Below are 22,092 nucleotides of genomic sequence, written 5' to 3'. Positions count from 1 at the left end.
TGTGATTCCTAATAATGGCATGTGATGCTATTATCAAAATTATAAATTTATATGGGATAAAATTATATGTATGTTAAGGAACATACTGTTATTATTATTTTTTATTTATTTATGAAATAAAACTGAAAGGAAAAAAAGAATAAATAAATTTTATACTTTGTTTACGAGGAGTTACCTAACAACTAGGAGATTCGTACTCAAGGATAAAATTTATATATATGTATTTGATACATGGAATGAATTAATTTTTACTTGAACCTAGACAACCTAGGGGTATAAAATATAATTCAATTAAATAATAACCTGACAACCAGGTACTTATTTGGGATTAAAATTGTATGTGATACATTTAATCATCTGTTTAAAAATGTATGAGTAATGACTTGATAACCAAGATACTCATTCATGATTTTAAATATTTTTTTAACACTTAATTTAAAAAATAAAGATTTCTTAATTTTCTATAATAATAATTATTGTAGAAAGTGTTATTTGTATGTGTGAATACGTACTTATATTTGTTTTTTCCTTTTAGATTCATGAATAATATGTCTCCTCTATCACTGCGTGGCATACTTGAAAATAACAAATTGGCTGGAGCCAATTATGATGATTGGTATCGCAATTTGAGAATTGTTCTCATGCATGAAAGGCTAATTGATATAATCGATAAGCTTGCTATAACGGCCCCAGTTCCTAAAGAGGATGGAAATATTGATAATGAGGCAACCAAGGCTTATGAGAAGTACTTGGAAAATTGTCTTGCTGCCAAATGCATCGTTCTGGCATCCATGGGTTCTGATCTTCAGAGGCAACATATCAGGATATGGATCCACCAACTATTGTTGAACATCTTAAAAAGATGTATGGTGCATAAAGTAAGACGGCCCGATATCAATTGTTCAAAACTTTGTTTAGATCCACACTTGATGTGGACTCTCCTGTTGGACCCCATGTTCTTAAGATGATTGATCTTATTGAACAACTTGAGAAGTTGGGATGCAAATTGGGCAAAGAACTTTCACAAGATTTGATCTTGCAATCTCTTCCAGAAACTTTTTCACAATTTATTGTTAGCTTTAATATGATTAAAGTAAGCTGTGATCTTCATGGAATGCTCAACATGCTAATTGATTATGATAATCAAATTGCATCTGAGAAAAAGAAAGGAGTTGCTATGGTAGTTGGCAGCTCTTCTAAGAAGAAAGAAAAGTGGAAAGCAAAAGGAAATGGAAAGAATAATTTTAAAAGAGAACCCATGGCACCTAAGGGTGGTGTGACCAAACCCAAGGGCAAACAAGAAAAGGCTGACAAAAATGATGCTGAATGCTTTTATTGTAAAGGCAAAGGTCATTGGAAAAGAAACTGCAAGGAGTACCTTGCTTCTTTGAAAACCAAAGAGGAAGGTAAGACATGCTTAAAAACAGTTTTCATGATTTCTTTAGCTACTATTAATTCTTCTATATGGGTATTAGATACCGGAAGTGCTCATAATATTTGTAATTCGTTGTAGAGATTACGAGTAAGTAGATGGCTGAAGAAGGGAGAAACTTACCTTCAAGTCGGGAACAGAGCAAATGTTGCTGTTGTAGCTATAGGATCTATTTCTTTAGCAATTCCTACGGACAAGACATTAATATTGGAGAATTGTCATTATGTTCCTAATTTTGTTGCAAATGTTATTTCTGTTTCTATGTTGGACAAACGTGGTTTTTATTTTAATATTAAAAATGGCATTTGTTCTACTTATTATGGTGATGACTTATACGTAAATGGCTATCTCCAATATGGCATTTATATTCTTCCTGATTTAAATGGTAATTCTGTCATGTATGTTTCTACTCTCAAAAGAGAGAGGAATAATCAAGTAAATGAATCATATCTTTGGCATTGTAGACTTGGTCATATAGGAGAAAAAAGGATTTCTAAGTTACATAAAGAAGGTTACCTTAACAAATATGATTATGAATCATATATAACTTGTGAATCCTGTCTCAGGAAAAATGACCAAAACTCCATTTATGGGATATGGAGAAAGGGCTACAGAATTATTGGGACTAATACATACAGATGTTTGTGGACCAATAAAAATTCAAGCCAAAGGAGGATATTCCTATTTTATCACTTTCACTGATGATATGTCTAGATATGGCTTTGTGTATCTTATGAAACACAAATCTGAGTCATTTGAAATGTTCAAAATTTTTCGCAGTGAAGTTGAAAATCAAACAGGTAAAAGCATTAAGGTGCTTAGATCTGATAGAGGAAGAGAATATCTAAATGATAATTTTCTTGAGTACTTAAAAAAAAATGGGATTCTTTCTCAATGGACACCTCCTGGTACTCCACAACACAATGGTGTTTCAGAGAGGAGGAATCGAACTTTATTAGATATGGTTCGATCCATGATGGGTTTTATTGATCTTCCATTGAATTTATGGGCCTATGCTTTAGAAACAACAGCATATTTGCTAAATAAAGTACCCACTAAAGCAGTTTCTTCAACACCATATGAGATATGGAAAGGACAAAAACCAAATCTCAAGCACATTAGAGTTTGGGGATGTCCAGCATATATTAAAAAATTGTAAAGTAATAAACTTGATGCTAGGTCCGATAAATGTATATTCATTGGTTACCCTAAAGAAACAATGAGTTATTATTTCTATCATCCCTCTGATCACAAAGTGTTTGTGGAAAGAGGTGGAACCTTTTTAGAAAAGAAATTTCTTTCTGAAGGAAGACAAGGTGAAGAAATAGAACTTGATGAAGTTCAAGAAACCAATGAAATAGTACAAGCTCAAGAATATGAAATTCAAGTTGAGCAACCAACTTTGGATGTACCCAAACTAACACCAAATTTATCATCTTCAAGAGTTGAGGATAACGAACCAATAGTAGTTCAAAGAGAGATTAATGAACTAATCCTTGAACTACCTTTGGAACCGGTTCAACAACCTCCAAATTTGGTACAAGAACTATCTCTTCGACGGTTGATGAGAGGAACTTTTGCGTGGTCTAGAAAATTTGCAGATAAATCCTCGTTGCAAGTATAGTTTCTAAACCTTCAAAAGTCCTTTCATACAAACGTTTTGGGTGTCACAAGTAACAAACCCCTTTAGAAATTGTTAACCGAGTATTCAAACCTCGGGTCGTCTTCTCAAGGAACTGCGAGAAAGTATGTTCTTATTATTAGCTATAAAGGTTGTAATCGGGGTTTAGAAGATGAGGAGCAAATGATTTGAATAACAAGTAAAGTAAATGGCAATAAAAATAAATAAATACTGTAAAGCAAACTTTTGGCAAGGTAAGAGAAATTAGAGGTCCAACTTAGTTATCTCTCTCAACTACAATGAAGGTTAAATCTAAATTCCACTTGGTCAACCTTTACTAAAGCAAAGGAAAGTCAAGGGACTAATTAAATTGACCTTTGAATCCTATTTATTTCTTAAGAAAAGGTTGGGATTACTTAAGTTCAGCTCAATTAGCAAGATAGCGATGATCAAATATGTTGAGTTTGATAATTGTTGAGTTACTGATCTCTTAACCAGGACCAAAAGGGGAAAAAGTAAAATTGCTAGAATAATAACAATGTCTTTAGATGGGAAGCAATGGTAACTTAAATCAAAGAGAACAATCATAAACTGAAAATACCTCAAATTAGCACTAATAAAGATATCAAATGTAACATGGAAGAGTTCATAAATTAAATTAGAAAAATAAACAAAAGGAACATTGAACCTGTGATCGCAAAAGATGAAATAATCATGAAGTGAAAAGAATCATAATTCTAAATCCTAAGAGAGAGGAGAGAACCTCTCTCTCTAAAAACTACATCTACTCCTAAAATTGTGAATATGAGAGACTCCTTATGGATGGATGCATTCCTCCACTTTATATCCTCTAATCTGTGTTTTCTGGGCCGCAAACTGGGTCAAAAACAGTCCAGAATTCGCTGGTTTCGAATTTTGCCACGCTGGTTTTTCGTCACTACGACTTGGCCGCATGGATCACGCGGTCGCGTCGTCTAGCGTCAGAGGAACTATAGCATATTATATATCAAATCGAAGCCCCGGACGTTAGCTTTCCAACGCAACTAGAACCGCATCATTTGGACCTCTGTAGCTAAAGTTATAGTCGTTTGAGTGTGAAGAGGTCAGGCTGGACAGCTTAGCAGTTTCTCCAACTTCTTGTATTCTTTCCACTTTTGCATGCTTCCTTTTCATCCTCTGAACCATTCCTGCCCTGTAATCTCTGAAATCACTTAACACACATATCAAGGCATCTAATGGTAATAAGAGAGGATTAATAATAAGCAAATATAAGATCAAAGAAGCATGTTTTCAATCAAAGCACATAATTAGGAAGGCAAATGTAAAACCATGCAAATAATATGAATAAGTGGGTAAAGAGTAGATAAAAACCACTCAATTGAGTACAAGATAAACCATAAAATAGTGATTTATCAACCTCCCCACACTTAAACATTAGCATGTCCTCATGCTAAGCTCAAGAGAAGCTATAAAGATAAAGAGGAATGGTAGAATGTATGAAATGCAACCTATCTATATGAATGCAACTAAATGCAAAATGTTTCTACCTACTTGGTTAAAAATAAACAAATCTTTTAAGAACAGATATGAACTGGATTTCACTAATTCAAATCATAAAAATGAAGCACAAATAAACTTGCAAGAAGAAAATAGCTTATGAAAGCAAGGAACAAGGAATTGAGCATCGAACCCTTGCTGGTAGTGTATACACTCTAATCACTCAGGTGTTTAAGGTTCGATTCTCTCAATTCTCTACTAACCTTGCTTTCTAAGGCTTGCTCTTCATCTAACAATCAACATAAATTTAATGCACAGATGCACATATCAAGAGGTCTTTTAAGGGTTGTAATGGGGTTAGGGTCAAGGTAGGATTGTATTTGGCCAAGTGGACTAAAATCTAAATCCTTAATTAACTTAAACTTTCCACCTAACTTTAGACAATCCATGTAATCATAATACCACATCTAACTATCCATTAACCATGTTTTCCACATATTCATGCATTTTAATTTCAAGTACAGTACATATGCATTGTTTTCATCACTTACTTTGGGGCATTTTGTCCCCTTTTATTTATTTGCTCTTTTTCTTTTCTTTTTCTCTCTCTTTTTTTTATATATATATATATATATTTTTTTTTTTGTTTTTTTTTCTCAATGCATATGATTAAATTATTGAATGCATGAACATATCCTAAACATTTCTTTCACATTTTCATAAAGATATATAACACCCAATTCTCAAACCAAATATTTCCAAACCCACTTTTCCCACACTTAAATCATAAGCACTCTCACTAGTCTAAGCTAACCAAGGATTCAAATTAAGGACATTATTGTTTTCCGCTTAGAGTTAATGATGTGCTAAAGTAAAGAACAAAGGGGTAAAATAGGCTCAAAATTGGTTTGCAATGGATAATGAAAAGGTTAAAGCCATATGGGTATGTAAGCTTAGTGAAACAAAGGCCTCAATCATGTAAGTGTATGCATACATCAAACAATAGAAATATAGAATTAAGCAAGACAAAGATCACAATTTTAGAGAGAGAAATACACACTAAAACAGAATTTTGGTTGATAAAATGCAACCAATTCAAATAGGCTCAAAAATCTCACAGGTTTTGTGTGTTCGAGTTCTAAACCATGTTCCAGTATAATATCTCTTCAAACAAGTATAACATTAAATTTTATTCAAATTAGTGAAATTTTCTAAAAGGTTTCTTGAAAAAGAAAATATTACTTTAACCAAGTGGTAAAATATGCACAAAAATCAAATAATCATGCAATTAAATGTGCAAATGCAGCAATTAACAAGAAAAATAAACCATTGGTGTTTGAGATAGGAAGGTACTAACCCACGGAGATCGGTATCGACCTCCCCACACTTAAAGATTGCACCGTCCTCGGTGCATGCTGAGATTTGTAAGTGGACGGGGGTTGTGGTTCCTCGGTTGGGGCTCTTTTTGTTCCTTTCCTTGCCGGTAGTTTGGGAGTAGCTTTCTCTTCACCCTTCTTGGTGGTCATCCTGAAAAGGGAAAAAGAAAGTGACTTTTAAAGCTAAGGGTTAGAGCAAGGAAGAGAGCGGGAAAGGTGGTAATCAATGCACAATAAAGAAGAATGACGTTAACACACGCTCGTGAGTACATGTGAAAAGTCATCAATGGAAAATAGCTAGTGCATATGATAACAATTGAATGCAAGGTGTTTATTGGCATGCAGGCAAAGGCATGAGTAGCATAGATCAAGTATTCAATGTCCAAGTTAGATTACCAAGTCTTTCAAACTAGCAACATGTTTGTAATGACAATTATATTGAATGAATATGATATGAAAAAGGGGTTTTGTGAAAAGTAGGCATTCAGAGTAGTAGGATAAAAGATACTGAAAAGCAGTGCACAATGCCATACAGGCGTTTTCACAAACACAGCATGCATGGTAAATAATCTAATGAAAATGATAAATTGAACATGCAAGCAACCCTTTAAAAATAAATATATATAATTGTCAAATAATTCCTCTAATAATTCACAAGTAAAATATAGAAATAATGACCCAAATAAATTTCTAACACCCATGAAAATAATGCAATGAATGAAGTATGCAAATAAATGAAGAAAAATAAAATGAAGGTGAAAGAAAATAAGAAAGGAAGAAGAAAGAAATAAGAAAGGATAAGAAAAATAAGGATTAGAGAAGAAAAGATAAGAAATTTGGCTGATCTGGATATTCTGTGCGCCGCTTGTGACGCGGACGCGTGAATGACGCGGTCGCGTGGTGCGCAAGGAGGTCAGGTGACGCGGACGTGTGGGTCACGCGATCGCGTGGCCTGTTTTGTGCGATTGGCGCGAGTGCAGCCTCGTGGTCGCGCAACTCTCTGTTCGAACTCTTTTTGCCAAAATTCTGGGTGACGCGATCGCGTGGTCGACGCGATCGCGTGAGTGGCCATCCTGAGGATATGACGCGGACGCGTGGGGCACGCGTTCGCGTGGGAGGGTTTGGGCTTCCAGCACGAGTCCAGCCTCACTCCAGCCCAACTTACTGCCATACACCCTTTTTACGCCGATTTCAGGTCACGCGGCCGCGTGAGGAACGCGATCGCGTGGGAGGCCAGTATTCTCATATGACGCGGACGCGTCGGCGACGCGGTCGCGTGGGTTGATTTGTGCCACTGGCACGCCTCCAGCCACGCTCCAGCGTGACTCTCTGTTCGTTTTTATTTTCTCCCCTCTCCTTGCGACGCGGACGCGTCGCTGATGCGGTCGCGTCGCGTGGCTTCTTTTTTTTTTATCTGAAAAAATGAAGTATGCAGTGTTAATATGAATGTGATGCAAAACTCCAGGTTCAATATAACAAAATAAAATAAAATTCAAAAACAAACAAAACTAAATAAAATTAAAATTGAGAAAGGAATGATTATACCATGGTGGGTTGTCTCCCACCTAGCACTTTTAGTTAAAGTCCTTAAGTTGGACATTTGGTGAGCTTCCTGTTATGGTGGCTTGTGCTTGAACTCATCCAGGAATCTCCACCAATGTTTGTGATTCCAATGGCCTCCAGGATCCCAAACTAAGCATGTAAAGCCCTTAAAAAGCTTCAAACAGATTCTTAGGCTCTCGGGGTGACAAGTGTCAGAGCAGATTCCAGGATCCCAAATCTTGCTTTTACACCCGTTCTTGGCTCGATCTGCATTTTTCTAGCCGGGTGAAAGGTGATCTGAATTCTCACCGCAGCGACCAAACAGCTTCCTAGACCTATTCAGTTGAGCTTTATACCAACCTTTGCGTTTAAACTTAAAGCTTCCAACCATGATGAACCTTGCAGGACAATTCTTACCACTGGCCATCTTCCTCTTACTCTTAATGTCACAAAGAGCTCTAAGTTGACCATCCGTCTCCAATAGCCCATATTCAAGTGGGATTAGAAAGCTATGGGATATGAATTTTACCCACTTGAATGTTGTGAAGGATGATGGCAACTTAGGGGGAGGTATTTTTAATGAAATTGCAAGCTCCACTCCCTTGTGCTCTTTTCTGATAACTGCCACCTCTTTGCAAGCTTCTTCAATTTCAACCTCTTCCTCTTGGTAGCTCTCTTTCAATTCAATCTCCTCTTCATTGCTATCCAAGGGCATAGGAGGTTGTGCTTCTTCTTGTTGAATCTCCATCACTTGATCAACCTCTTCCAAGTCTTCAACTGTGATATGCCTTGGAGGTTGTACACCCTCCTCAGCATCAATTTCAACCGTCTTGGAAGGAGGTTCTATGACTGGACTTTCCCATGGAGGTTCTGCATCTCCTAAGTCTTCAACTAGCTCTTCTTCTTGAACAATGACAGCTTCTTCTACTTGTTCTAGTACGAATTCATTCTCTGTCTTGTCGACTGGGGTTTCTGGTATCTCCTTCATGCTACGCTCTTCACTAGACTGTCCACATGGAGCTGTGGCTGTTCCTTGTATATTTGAGCGCCTAGAAGCCCATTGAATTAATGCTTGCTCCACTTGTCGAATGGTTGCCTGAAATCGATCCACTATTTCCTTGAAGCGATCCTTTGTCTCTTGATACACTCGGCTTTCATAAATAGGATCACAGTGCTCTTGGATTGATGGATATGGACATGGTGAATATTGAAGTGGTGGTTCTTGTGAGTAATTGGGTTGGAATTGGGGTGGTTCTGTGTATGGTTCATATGGCTCATAAGGTGGTTGGTATGGTGGTTGAGGGTTAGGGTCATATGGAGGTGAATGGTGGTAGTTGGCTTGTGAGTGTGGTAGTTCAAAGTTGTGTTGAGGAAAGGGTTCATAGGCATATGGTGGTGGTTGTTGATAGTCCATTGGAGGTGGTTGTTGCCATGAGGGTTGATCAAATCCTTGTGGCTCCTCCCATCTTTGATTGTTCCAACCTTGATGCCTGTTCTCATTGTAATTTTTTCTTCCTGCAACATTATTGTAACCAGACTCATAGCCAAAGGGGTGAGAGTTCATAGTAGCAAAATAAAAATTAAAAATGAAAATAAAAATAAATTTAAATTAAAAGGTTTTTTAAATTTAAATTTTTGAAATTTGATTTTTGAAATAAGATAAGATAAAATAAAAATTTTAAAATAAAAAACCAATAACCTCTTAACTTAAGAAAAAGCAAAAATAAAAAAAAAAACAAAAACAAATAAACAAGCAAAAATAAAATATTTACAATAACCAATAATAAGGTACACGTTTGCAATTCCCCGGCAACGGCGCCATTTTGATGAGAGGAACTTTTGTGTGGTCTAGAAAATTTGCAGATAAATCCTCGTTGCAAGTATAGTTTCTAAACCTTCAAAAGTCCTTTCATACAAACGTTTTGGGTGTCACAAGTAACAAACCCCTTTAGAAATTGTTAACCGAGTATTCAAACCTCGGGTCGTCTTCTCAAGGAACTGCGAGGAAGTATGTTCTTATTATTGGCTATAAAGGTTGTAATCGGGGTTTAGAAGATGAGGAGCAAGTGATTTGAATGACAAGTAAAGTAAATGGCAATAAAAATAAATAAATACTGTAAAGTAAACTTTTGGCAAGGTAAGAGAAATTAGAGGTCCAACTTAGTTATCTCTCTCAACTACAATGAAGGTTAAATCTAAATTCCACTTGGTCAACCTTTACTAAAGCAAAGGATAGTCAAGGGACTAATTAAATTGACCTTTGAATCCTATTTATTTCCTAAGAAAAGGTTGGGATTACTTAAGTTCAGCTCAATTAGCAAGATAGCGATTATCAAATATGTTGAGTTTGATAATTGTTGAGTTACTGATCTCTTAACCAGGACCAAAAGGGGAAAAAGTAAAATTGCTAGAATAATAACAATGTCTTTAGATGGGAAGCAATGGTAACTTAAATCAAAGAGAACAATCATAAACTGAAAATACCTCAAATTAGCACTAATAAAGATATCAAATGTAACATTGAAGAGTTCATAAATTAAATTAGAAAAATAAACAAAAGGAACATTGAACCTGTGATCGCAAAAGATGAAATAATCATGAAGTGAAAAGAATCCTAATTCTAAATCCTAAGAAAGAGGAGAGAACCTCTCTCTCTAAAAACTACATCTACTCCTAAAATTGTGAATATGAGAGACTCCTTATGGATGGATGCATTCCCCCACTTTATAGCCTCTAATCTGTGTTTCCTGGGCCACAAACTGGGTCAAAAACAGTCCAGAATTCACTGGTTTCGAATTTTGCCACGCTGGTTTTTTGTCACTGCGACGCGGCCGCATAGATCACGCGGTCGCGTTGCTTAGCGTCAAGAGAACTATAGCATATTATATATCAAATTGAAGCCCCGGACGTTAGCTTTCCAACGCAACTAGAACCGCGTCATTTGGACCTCTGTAGCTAAAGTTATAGCCGTTTGAGTGTGAAGAGGTCAGGCTGGACAGCTTAGCAGTTTCTCTAACTTCTTGTATTCCTTCCACTTTTGCATGCTTCCTTTTCATCCTCTGAGCCATTCCTGCCCTGTAATCTCTGAAATCACTTAACACACATATCAAGGCATCTAATGGTAATAAGAGAGGATTAATAATAAGCAAATATAAGATCAAAGAAGCATGTTTTCAATCAAAGCACATAATTAGGAAGGCAAATATAAAACCATGCAAATAATATGAATAAGTGGATAAAGAGTAGATAAAAACCACTCAATTGAGCACAAGATAAATCATAACATAGTGGTTTATCAACGGTCCACCAGAGAACATTGTCCACCACTAAGGCTAAACCTAATGGTGCAAGATGATGTGGAAAATGGGATCGATTATGATGATAATGATCCTAAGACTTATGAAGAGGCAATGTAAAGTTCCGAAAGTCTAAAATGGCAGAGTGTCATGGAATCTGAAATAGAGTCTATGAGGATCAATAATGTTTGGACTTTGGTTGAACCCTCAAAAGACATAAAACCTATTGGTTGCAAATGGGTTTACAAGAAAAAGATTGGAGCAGATGGTAAGGTAGAGACTTATAAAGCCCGTCTAGTTGCCAAGGGATACCGTCAAAAGGAGGGAATAGATTATGAAGAAACATTTTCTCCTGTGGCAATGCTCAAATCTATTCGGATTCTACTTGCTATAGCAGCATACTATGATTATGAAATATGGCAAATGGATGTGAAAACAGCTTTTCTTAATGGAGAACTCAAAGAGGAAGTGTACATGACACAACCTGAAGGTTTCACACTTCAATCTGATCATAGTAAAGTTTGTAAGCTGCAACTCATCATTTATGGGCTAAAGCAAGCTTCTAGAAGTTGGAACATTTGCTTTAATAAGACAATTGAAAAGTTTGATTTTATCCGGTGTGAAGAGGATCCTTGCATATACAAAAAGTTTAGTGGGAGTACAGTTATTTTCTTAGTAGTATATGTTGATGACATATTACTAATAGGAAATGATGTACCAGCATTGCAAAATACCAAAACTTGGCTATCTCAACAATTCTCCATGAAAGATTTGGGAGAAGCAACCTATATTCTAGGAATAAAGATCTATAGAGATAGATCTAAAAGGTTGCTCGGACTCTCACAATCTATGTACATTGATACCATATTGAAAAGGTATAACATGAAAAACTCCAAAAAGGGCTATTTACCAATAGGCACTGGAATTACTCTCGGTAGAAAGGATTGTCCTAAAACTTCTGAAGAGAGAGTACCCATGAGTATAATACCATATGCTAGTGCAGTGGGAGCTATCATGTATACCATGACATATACATGTCCTGATGTCGCATATGCGCTAGGAGTAGCCAGTCAATATCAGGCAAATCCTGGTGAGGAACATTGGAAGGTGGTTAAATCCATTCTTAAATATTTAAGAAGAACCAAAGACCAATTCCTCATCTATGGAGATTCTGAACTTATACCAAAAAGGTTCACTGACGCAAGTTTTGCCTCAGACAAAGATGATAGCAAATCTACTTCAGGTTATATTTTCACCTTAAACGGTGGTTCAGTGAGTTGGAAAAGTTCCAAACAAGCTACTGTAGCTGATTCAACAACTGAAGCTGAGTACATAGCAGCAAGTGAGGCTGCTAAAGAAGCTGTGTGGATGAAGAAGTTCATAAACGAGCTTGGTGTGGTGCCTTCAATTAAAGAACCACTTCCATTACTGTGCAACAATAGTGGAGCTATTGCACAAGCAAAAGAGCCAAGATCACATAAAAAATCTAAGCATATCTTGAGAAGGTATCATTTGATAAGAGAGATCGTTGAACGTGGAGACGTTGAAATTCAAAAGGTTGCTGGGAAGGATAATGCAACAGACCCATTCACTAAGGCACTTGGATCAAAAGAGTTTGATAAGCACATGTGGGAATTGGGATTGAAATATATGACTGATTGGCTCTAGTGCAAGTGGGAGATTTTGTTGGAAATACATGTATGCCCTAGATCCAATCTGTCATTGGCTCTAGTGCAAGTGGGACATTGTTGGAGAAAAGTGTGTATGTCCAACAAAATACTATTGTGAATTATTATTATTATTTCTTTTCATAAGAATAAACTTTTATAATTTATGATAGTGTCCTTAATTAAAATTAGAAACAAATAATTACGATAAGGATCGTAATAATGAGATATACGTTTTATGAGTACTTTTAATTTAAATTGTTCTTAATCGTAGAATCACTAAAAATGGGACATTAGTGATTCGGATAGATTAATATATATATAATAGTCTTCATTGGATGAAGATTAATAGATCTCATTTATTAAATTATATATATAAATGGTATATATAGAGATATAACCATTGAACTGACTCACTCTAAGAATTCCTAATGGTTATAGTTACCGTATATTTGTCTATAGGATATTCTTATGATGAACATAATATTAGAATTTTCCTTTGACCTGCGACTATGATAGTAATTGACAATGTATTTGTTATACTTTGATTTCGGACACCTAACACCCTACGGTGTTAGTTGAATGGACATTGGGTATGATTTAAATACTTGTAAAATTAATGACTAGTCAAAATGGAATCCATCAACTATGGTAATGAGTTTGAGCTCTACGATTATAATGAATGAAATAAACAATGCCTTGGCCAAGGGGTTTGAATGAATTAAGAAATGAGTTTCTTAAGTCATTCATAATTCATTATAATAATGGTTACAAGTTAAAGTTTGACAATCACACCGTACTCTAAAAGTTAGCCAAGAGCTGAAAAGATGGAAGGAGTTGTATTTTTTTGTTCATCTTGGGTTCTTAGTAAAAATATTATTACTTCATACTATCGGGTCGTCAAGGAGCGTTGCTAGACGCCAACCTTGATTAGTAAATTTAGTATGACTAATTTACTACCCGCTTAGTATTGAACCTATGGGGTTACACACTAACGAGTGTTCTAATCCTTGGTAAATAATCATTTAATTATTATTTTGATTAGATCAAATAAATAATTATATTAATTCAAATGAAATATTATTATATTCTTTGCTAGCACCATGAATATAATAATATGATAATTGAGAATATTAAATAATTAATTATTTATTCTATGATGAATTTTAAATATGGATAAGATCCCAACTGATTCTGTTTCAAATTAAGTTGTAATTTGATTCACAAATCAGTCACCAATCTCATACTATATATATGTGTATATGATAAAAGAAAGAACACACAAGTTTTTCTTTTACCTCCACATACACAAATATTCCAATTCTTAGTGAAGAATTGCTGGTGCAAGGAGTTGTAAGAAATTTCTCAGTTAAATCCATTGGTTAAGGAGTTGACAATAAGGATCAGTCTCGGTGTGGATACACATAGTACCTTCGTGCTATCGAAGGAGAAAGTTTTCATTCACTAGGGTACTCAGGTATTGGCATCTAACTCATCTTATTTCAATAAATTTTTAAGCACAAAATAGATCAATAGGATTACTTTATTACTTCTGCTGCGTGTTATGAACACTTGTAATCCTACAATTTCATTATTTATGTACATCACATTTGAAACTTAAATACATAGAAAATAAAACTTAACAATAAGTTCTTTACATTATTTATTTACATAGATACTTAACAATCCCACATATTAAACTCTTCCATCATTGATCAAATGACCAATATTTCCTTCAGGGTCCTCAACAAAATCAAATACATCATAATGAGTGGTGGAGTTTTCAGCAACATCATTTGAAACAAAATTCGTCTCCTTTTCTTTGTCGTCTTTTTTTAAAGATGCTTGATAATGATCGACTAGATGCCTTGGGGTACGACAGGTACGCGACCAATGGCCCTTTCCACCACAACAGAAACACTTATCCTCTGTTGATTTATTTTGCCCAATATTTCTTTCTTTATCCCACTTCTGGTGAGATCCTCCCTTTTGAATATAATTCCTTTTCCTCCCATAATTTTTCTTGTTATTAAAACCTTGCCATTTACCTCTTATGGGGTAATTTTCCGCATTTACTTCAGGAAATGGGACGGCTCCAGTTGAGCGCGCTCCATGATTTTTCAAGAGTAACTCATTGTTGCGTTCAACAACAAGAAGGCAAGAAATTAACTTAGAATATTTTTTAAATCTTTTTTCTCGATATTGCTGCTACAGGAGCACATTCGAGGCATGGAAGATTGAGAAAGTTTTCTCTAACATATCATTGTCAGTTATCTTTTCTTCACATAATTTCATTCGTGAGGTGATTTAAAACATTGCAGAATTATATTCATTTATGGATTTAAAATCCTGTAGACGCAAGTGCGTCCATTCATATCGGGCTTGAGGAAGTATCACCGTTTTTTTTATGATTGTACCTTTCTTCAAGGTCTTTCCAAAGATCTTCAGGATCTTTTAATGTGAGATATTCATTTTTCAATTCTTCGTTAAGATGACGACGAAGAAAAATCATGGCTTTGGCTTTATCCTTCTGGGATGCATTATTTTCAGCCTTAATGGTATCTCCAAGATCCATTGAATCAAGATGGATTTCAACATCTAGTATCCATGATAAGTAATTGTTTCCAGATATATCAAGAGCATTGAATTCAAGATGAGAGAGTTTCGACATAATGAAAATTTGTTACCTGAGTCTTCCTAAAAATTTGATCAGAGTCTCGTGCTGATAATGTGTTGTAAAATAAATATAAAATAAAAGTATAGGTAGAAGACTCTAGTACCACAATTACTATCTCAATATAATAAAGATGATTAATATATTTACTAATATTAATATAAAGAGTGAGAGAGAAGAATATTCAAAAATACTTGTAAAATAAAGTAAGAGAGAGAATTGTATTATAAAAGAGGGAGAGAAGATTTTATTGCTTTTGTTGTATCTCTCCTGAGGCTTTTGCCTTCTATTTATATACGTAAATCATGTTTACATTTTCAACTTTCTTTAATGCTCCTTTAATATACTTCATTTTTGAGAATATGAGCCTCACATAGGAAATGGGCATCCACGTCCCATTCTTATTACAATAATATCGAGATAAAGAAAATTTCTAAAGCTACAGACATAAACCGAGGCTGGAAGAAAGCAAAGACAAGAAAGGTAAAACCATCATTCAAAGAACTGAAACAAGGGAATTTATTTTGTGGAACAAGCGGTGGATCATGAGGATATGGAGGCTGATGTGCATGACATTATAGAACATAAAACAAATGAAAAATGAGAATTAGAGTTGGTACATAGTGTAAGGATGAATTTGAAGCTGAAAAGGAGAAGGGAAGAAGATGAATTAATGTATATAAAAAGAAAAATATAGGCTGAATTGGAGATAACAGATGAAGTAGAACACAACAAGAGGATGTAAAGGATGGACAAACAAGACATAACCGAGGAGACAGGCCTCATCATACCCCACCAACAACCATTATCATCATAAGCTGGAATTGTCGCGGGTTGACAGCTCTCACGACAATAGCAAAGTTGCTAAACTTGTTCAAAACTTTTAAGCCGTCCGTTTTATTTTTTATAGAGACTAAAGCTGGTAAGCAAAGTAGTGATAGAATTAGAAGGAAATTAGACTTTGACTAAGTATTTGTGTAGAATCCCAGGGCTTGTCTAGGAGCCTCCATGTATTTTGGAAAAGTAATATATATTTTCATGTTTATGCCTGGTGTGACAATTTTATTAAAGCAAATATAGCTAGTAGCAATAATAAGCTTTGAAAATGTATATTTGTATATGGGCATCTTGACCCAGAAAGAGAAGATATTTGTGGTAAGAGCTTACAAATAGAAATGCTAATCAGAATATTCCAAAGGTATTCTTTAGGGATTTTAATGATGTCATCATATCTCAAGATGAGAAGATAGCGTTACATATCAAACCAAATAATCAAGTCCAAGCATTTAGAAATTTTGTGGATGATAATTCTCTCATGGATATGGAACTTCAAGGATTGAAATTTACTTAGTTCAGTGATCCCAAAAACCGTTTTGTCTCACGAGAAAGAATAAACAATGCCTTGACTAACTGAGAATGGCAGAGACTTTTCCATCATGCTACGCTCACGACCCTACTTGCTGTAAATTCTGACTACACACCATTGGTGCTTAATCTTGACCTAAAAGAAAAAAAAACCAAGTACTTTAAATTCAAGGCATATTAGGCAGACCATGAAAAGTGTCAAAATATAATGAGAAAGGGCTAGGAGAATAGTAGAAAGGGATAGGAGAATAGTAGAAAGGAAAAAAATAATCAATAGACAGATCTTAATCAAAGAATGGAGAGGTGTAAAAGAGAATTATCTGAATGAAGCAATGTAACCTTTAAAAGGGTAGAGATGGAGATAGAAAGACAGAAAAACAAATTAAAACAAGTACAAGAGGTTATTAAATAATTGAAGTTGGAGATATCCTGATTATGAAGACAGGAAGAAAAATACTGGGGTAAAAAAACAAGAGTGAAATGGCTAAAGCTGGGGGAGTGGAACACATCTTTTTTTCATTCGACAACTATTCAAAGAAGGGTTAGAAATCGGATTGAAAGATTTAAAAATTCAAGTGGGAATTTAGTTTGTGAAGAAAAGAAAATTTAAGTTAGCAGAAAAACACTTTAATAAGTTGTTCAAGGCCACTGAAAACATTAATATGGAAGATTGCATTGGTCAAGTTCCTATAAGAGTCACCACATATATGAATCAAGAATTAATGAAGGAAGTCACAGATAAAGAAGTCAAGGAGATGATTTTTAGCATGGGAAGTCTCAAGGCTCCAGATCCAGATGGTTTGAACAGATTTTTCTTCCAAAAATATTGGGACATCATTGGAAAAGAAGTAAGGGAATCTTCCTTACAATATTTGCGAAACTACTATTGTGTTGATTCCTAAGGTAAAACAAATACTAAGTCTCTTAACCAAATGAGGCCCATTAGTTGCTGTAATTTTATCTATAAAATTGTCTCTAGAGTGATGGTGCTTAAGCTTAGGAAAGTGACTACAAAGATTATATCTCTCATTCAAAGTTCATTTGTGAAGGAAAGATTTATACAAGATAATATTGTGATTGTGCAAGAGATTTTTCATACCTTAAATAAGAAAGAAAAGGAGGTGTCAGAAAACCTATCAATTAAGATAAATACGAACAAAGCATATGACAGGCTTAAGTGGGACATTTTGGAAGCTACTCTTAAGGTACTTGGATTTCATCAACAATGGTCATGATGATGATGGAATGTGTTAGAAAATTTATAGAATTAAGATAAATGGTATCTTGTCCAATAGCATCAAGCCTCAAAGAGGTTTAAGGCAGGGAGATTCACTTTCTCCATACCTTTTTATCATAGTGACTGAAGTGTTTACACTTATTATGCAAATAACTATGAGGGAAGGGAAAATCTCATGAGTAAAAGCTTCCCTTATTTCTCACCTCTTGTTTGTGGATGACTGCATCGCTTTTTGAAAGCTAATAAGGACGAAATTTTCGAACTCATTATAATCCTTAACAAGTACACGGAGGTGTCTTTGGCTACCTAGTTTCGATTAGGACTAGGGTTGATATAGAAAAAATTATGGACATGTCAGCATGGAATAATCCAAGAAATTATCTCAGGCTTCCTGCTCATTGGGAGCAGAATAAGGCCTTAAAATGGATTGAAGTGAGAGTTGTAGACAAGGTAGAAGGATAGAAAAGGAAGCTTCTAAATCAAGTCGAGAAAGAAGTTTTGATCAAGTCGGTACTTCAAGCAATCCTGACTTATGCCATGAACATGGTTAATTTCCCAAAGGGGTTCTGTCAAAGGCTAAGCACGAAAGTTGCTAGAAAGATATGTCTGAGCAAGAGTGATAATGGCAACGATTTTAAAGACTTTTTATATTCAAAATTTGGCTCACCTTGCCAAGCAAGCATGGATGATGTTTGAAAATCCTTAAGCTATTTGGGCACAAGTTCTCAAAGCTAAATATTTTTCAAATGAGGATTTCAAAGAAATAAAAATTGGAAGAGCATCATCTTGGGCCTGGAAAAAGCTTAATACAAGGAAGGGATTTTCTTTTAAGAAATGGCAGATGGTTAATAAGAAAAGGTGAAAAAGTAATTATATGGGAAGACAGATGAATCCTAGGGCAGGAAAGAATTGAGATACCAAGGAATAATGAAATAAGAGTTGTCAAGAAATTTCTAAATAAAGATGGGAGTTGGAACATTGATAAACTTAGAGTTTATTTTGATGGTTCCATGGTGGAAAAAATTAAGAGAACCCTGGTCAGCATAATCATTGAAATGGATAAGTTAATATGGACTCACAGGATTAATAAAAAAATTAACTGTGAAGATCAGATACTACACAGCAAGAAAGGAAAGCCAATTACAAGAACAATACAGGCAGAATGATTACTCCAATAACAATAATAAAAGGCAGAGTAATTATCTGGCAACCTCCACCCAAGGATTGGACTAAATGCAAAATTGATGCCACAGTTTGGAAGGACTTGGCAATCGGAGCCATCACAACAGTATTCAGAGATCATGAAGGTAAGCTAATTATGGAGCAACAACCAAGATAGTAGCAAGCTCAGCACTCGCTGCAGAAGCTTTAGCAGTTAGAAATGCTCTCACAATAGCCAGAAATCTATGAAAAAGATAATTTTGAATCAAATAGTTTGAATCTTTCCCAAGCAGTAAAGTCAAAGAAATTAATCTAATTCTAGAGGACATTTGGAAGTTGGCTAGGAAAATTTCTAGTAGTGGATTTACCTGAGTTCCATGACAAGGCAACTCACTAGCTCATGAGATTGCAGAAATGGTGCATTCTGGCAGCTTATACCCAAATTGGAGCTCAAATCCTCCTATGACTATCAACAATATTATTAAAAAGGAATTTCAGCAATGTCGGACGTCATGGAATTGAGATGGAGAATAGAAAATTTTGGGTGCAAAGTTGATTGCAGTGTCATGAGTGGTTAACCACATTCTTCAGCCAAGTTCTCGATGTGGTACTAAGTTACTAAGTTAGCAGCAGCTGATTCACATATAGCGTTTATCAGTTACTCGGCTCTGTGGTCGCAAGATTGAAATAGCATATCCACTCCGGTTTGGTCAGCATTTGGTTGATATGGCGCATGAGGAAAATCGATTAAGTCCAATGGTTAAAGGATAAAGACATGACAAAAGAGGCAAGACGTTGGAAATCATTATTTAGGGGAGTTGTATATCTACTGCAAACCTGATGAAGAAGTTGCTCCTTGTTTTACTAATCAGTCGTGCACTTTTGTTAGCTTCCATATATATGAACTTGAAAATCACTTTCCAAGGTTTACTCTTATATACAATAAGTCAATAACAAAAAAGAAAAAATAAAGAAAATAATAGTAAAAATATAAAACAAAATAGGAGAACAAGAAAGAAAAAATAAACTATTATTTCTAACCATGAAATTTTAAAGAATTGACAAATTTAACTATAAATAAACAAAATTAGTTTTGTACCCACAAAAAATAGTTTTATGTGATAAAAGTACTCAAATATTAATTTTATTCATACGTAGATTTATTAATATTTTAAATTTTGATGGGTAAAAATGATAATTTTTTATTTTTCATGAGTACGAAACTAATTTCGTTTATTCACAAGTAAATTTTTTAACATCTTAAATTTTTATAAATAAAAATGGTAGTTTACTCAAAAAAAAAATATTGTTCGAACTTCCACCGACACTGTCGACCTATTGTCATAGATCTATTCTCTGATTTATTTTCGGATCGGACACTATTCAATATTTTCCTTTAGAAAGTTCTCCACTTATCACCCGACCTGGTTCAGACCAGGTACTACTTGAAATTTTCCTTGAGAAAGTGCTCCACTTATCACCCGACCTGGTCTCTTCATTTTCAAGCCTTGCTTTGCTGACTTCAATCTAATGCCACTCAACTAGGTGCCCACTTCTCTCCTTGGAGTACTGCACTTGTCGATGTATATCTTTGGAGTTCTCACTAAATGATCACCTGAGTCCAACAAATTTTCTTATTTGATTTGTGATGAGCGGTAAATATTAACTATCAAACTTTTCTCACATTATATATCATTTAAAGGTAATTAATTACCTCATTTCCTAACTAAATACATGAAAATGCAAGTTTAGTTACAAGATACTTTTTTTCGTCATCCCCAAAATAACAAATCTTACAATAATAGCTAGAAAACATATTTTTTATTTCTTTTTGGGTGGAGTATAAAAATAATTTGAGAGTCAACTAAAAATATCTCATACCAAATGGAGTCAAAGAGAAAAGAGTAAAATTATAGGTAAAATCCATTGAACAACAAATATTTGCAATGACCTAAAATACTATATATAAAAAAGAAAAAGAGAAAAATATATGCGGAAAGAAACAGCAAATAATTAACAGGTAATAGCTTGCTTTCATCGTTGTTTCGCAATGTGTAACAATACAAAGTTGCGCAAAAGAATAAACCACATAACTCCAAAAGTTTCAAAAAATGGGTGATACCCATGGTATTGGAAAATCTTTTCTCAGCATCACCTTGCTTTGGTTAATTCTTGTTCCTTCAATGACGCACATGCATGCGCACGCACATGGCTCCTTATGGGATGAATTGCTTCATCCAATACTCACGGTCACAATAATTAACAAAATACCAAATAGTACTGTGTGCGTTAAATGCATATCAAGCGAGGATGACATCAAGGAGGGACTACTGAATTCTTCGAGCACGGAGCCATTCAGCTTCACTGTCAAGCTTAAACTCCTAACAACGATAAGATACAATTGCTTGTTAAGACATGATGGCGAAGAAATTGGTCAATTCTTGGGGTTTCGAAGCGGTTCTTATTGCGAGAAAGGATGTGTGTGGGAGATTTATGAACATTATGCACTGCGAACCACAATGCGCTATGGTTATGTCAATCATACATACAAGCCTATAGGAAGCCCAGATGACCATACTTATGACTATACCTAATTAAACAACGTACATGGTGCTATTATATATTACCGGCAAAGGAATAAGGAGTTCTAACTTCTAAGGTAGATCATATGTTATCTATGTTAGGTTACATAGAGATCATTATTTATACAATTTTTTCTTCTTTTTTTATTGTCTTTTTCAAAGGAATGGTGATGCCTCTTCCATAAAAGAATTTTGAAGACAATTAAGAATGGCAGAAACATCAATCAAAATTTAGTTATTATTATTTGTATAGAAACGTAAGGTTCATTTTCTCTGTGTTGAGGTTGTAAATGTGTGTTATTAAATTGTGAGTTACAACATAATCTTTGGAGACCATGTTGCAATAGCACATACCAGATAGTAGGTTTTTATTTGAGAAAAAGAATCTAATTTAAATTACATATTCTGTCAATGTTATCATGTAATTAAGAATGAAAGGTTGGGACTCAGAACTTTTAATTTTATTCAACAATTCTTTCAATTCTAAAAAAAATTGGGAGATTATTCGACTTGAAGAAAATTGATAAAGAAAAAAAAATCACTTTACAAGTATTAGTTTTTTGTTTAAAAAAATTATAAAAATATAATGTTTTGATCCTTACAATTTGAATTTTTTTTATATAAATAAAATAAATACTTTAT

The 22,092-nt window shown here is 34.7% G+C and overlaps 1 protein-coding gene across 1 annotated transcript in view; it reads right to left on the bottom strand.

The window, feature by feature from the left end:
- Nucleotides 1-19,042, bottom strand: part of LOC107643847 (tetraketide alpha-pyrone reductase 2) — a 31,854-nt gene extending 12,812 nt beyond the window's left edge. Inside the window, exons 1-2 of the mRNA XM_021124283.1 lie at nt 18,919-19,042; nt 11,505-11,512 (exon numbers count right to left, since the gene is read on the bottom strand). The gene's annotated coding sequence lies outside the window, so the exon portion shown is untranslated. The remainder of the gene's footprint in view (nt 1-11,504; nt 11,513-18,918) is intronic.

The sequence above is a fragment of the Arachis ipaensis genome, chromosome B05, assembly GCF_000816755.2.
Source record: "Arachis ipaensis cultivar K30076 chromosome B05, Araip1.1, whole genome shotgun sequence".
Classification (NCBI taxonomy): Eukaryota; Viridiplantae; Streptophyta; class Magnoliopsida; order Fabales; family Fabaceae; genus Arachis; species Arachis ipaensis.
The sequence above is the reverse complement of the archived record's forward strand: the minus strand, read 5'-3'. Positions and strand labels throughout refer to the sequence as shown.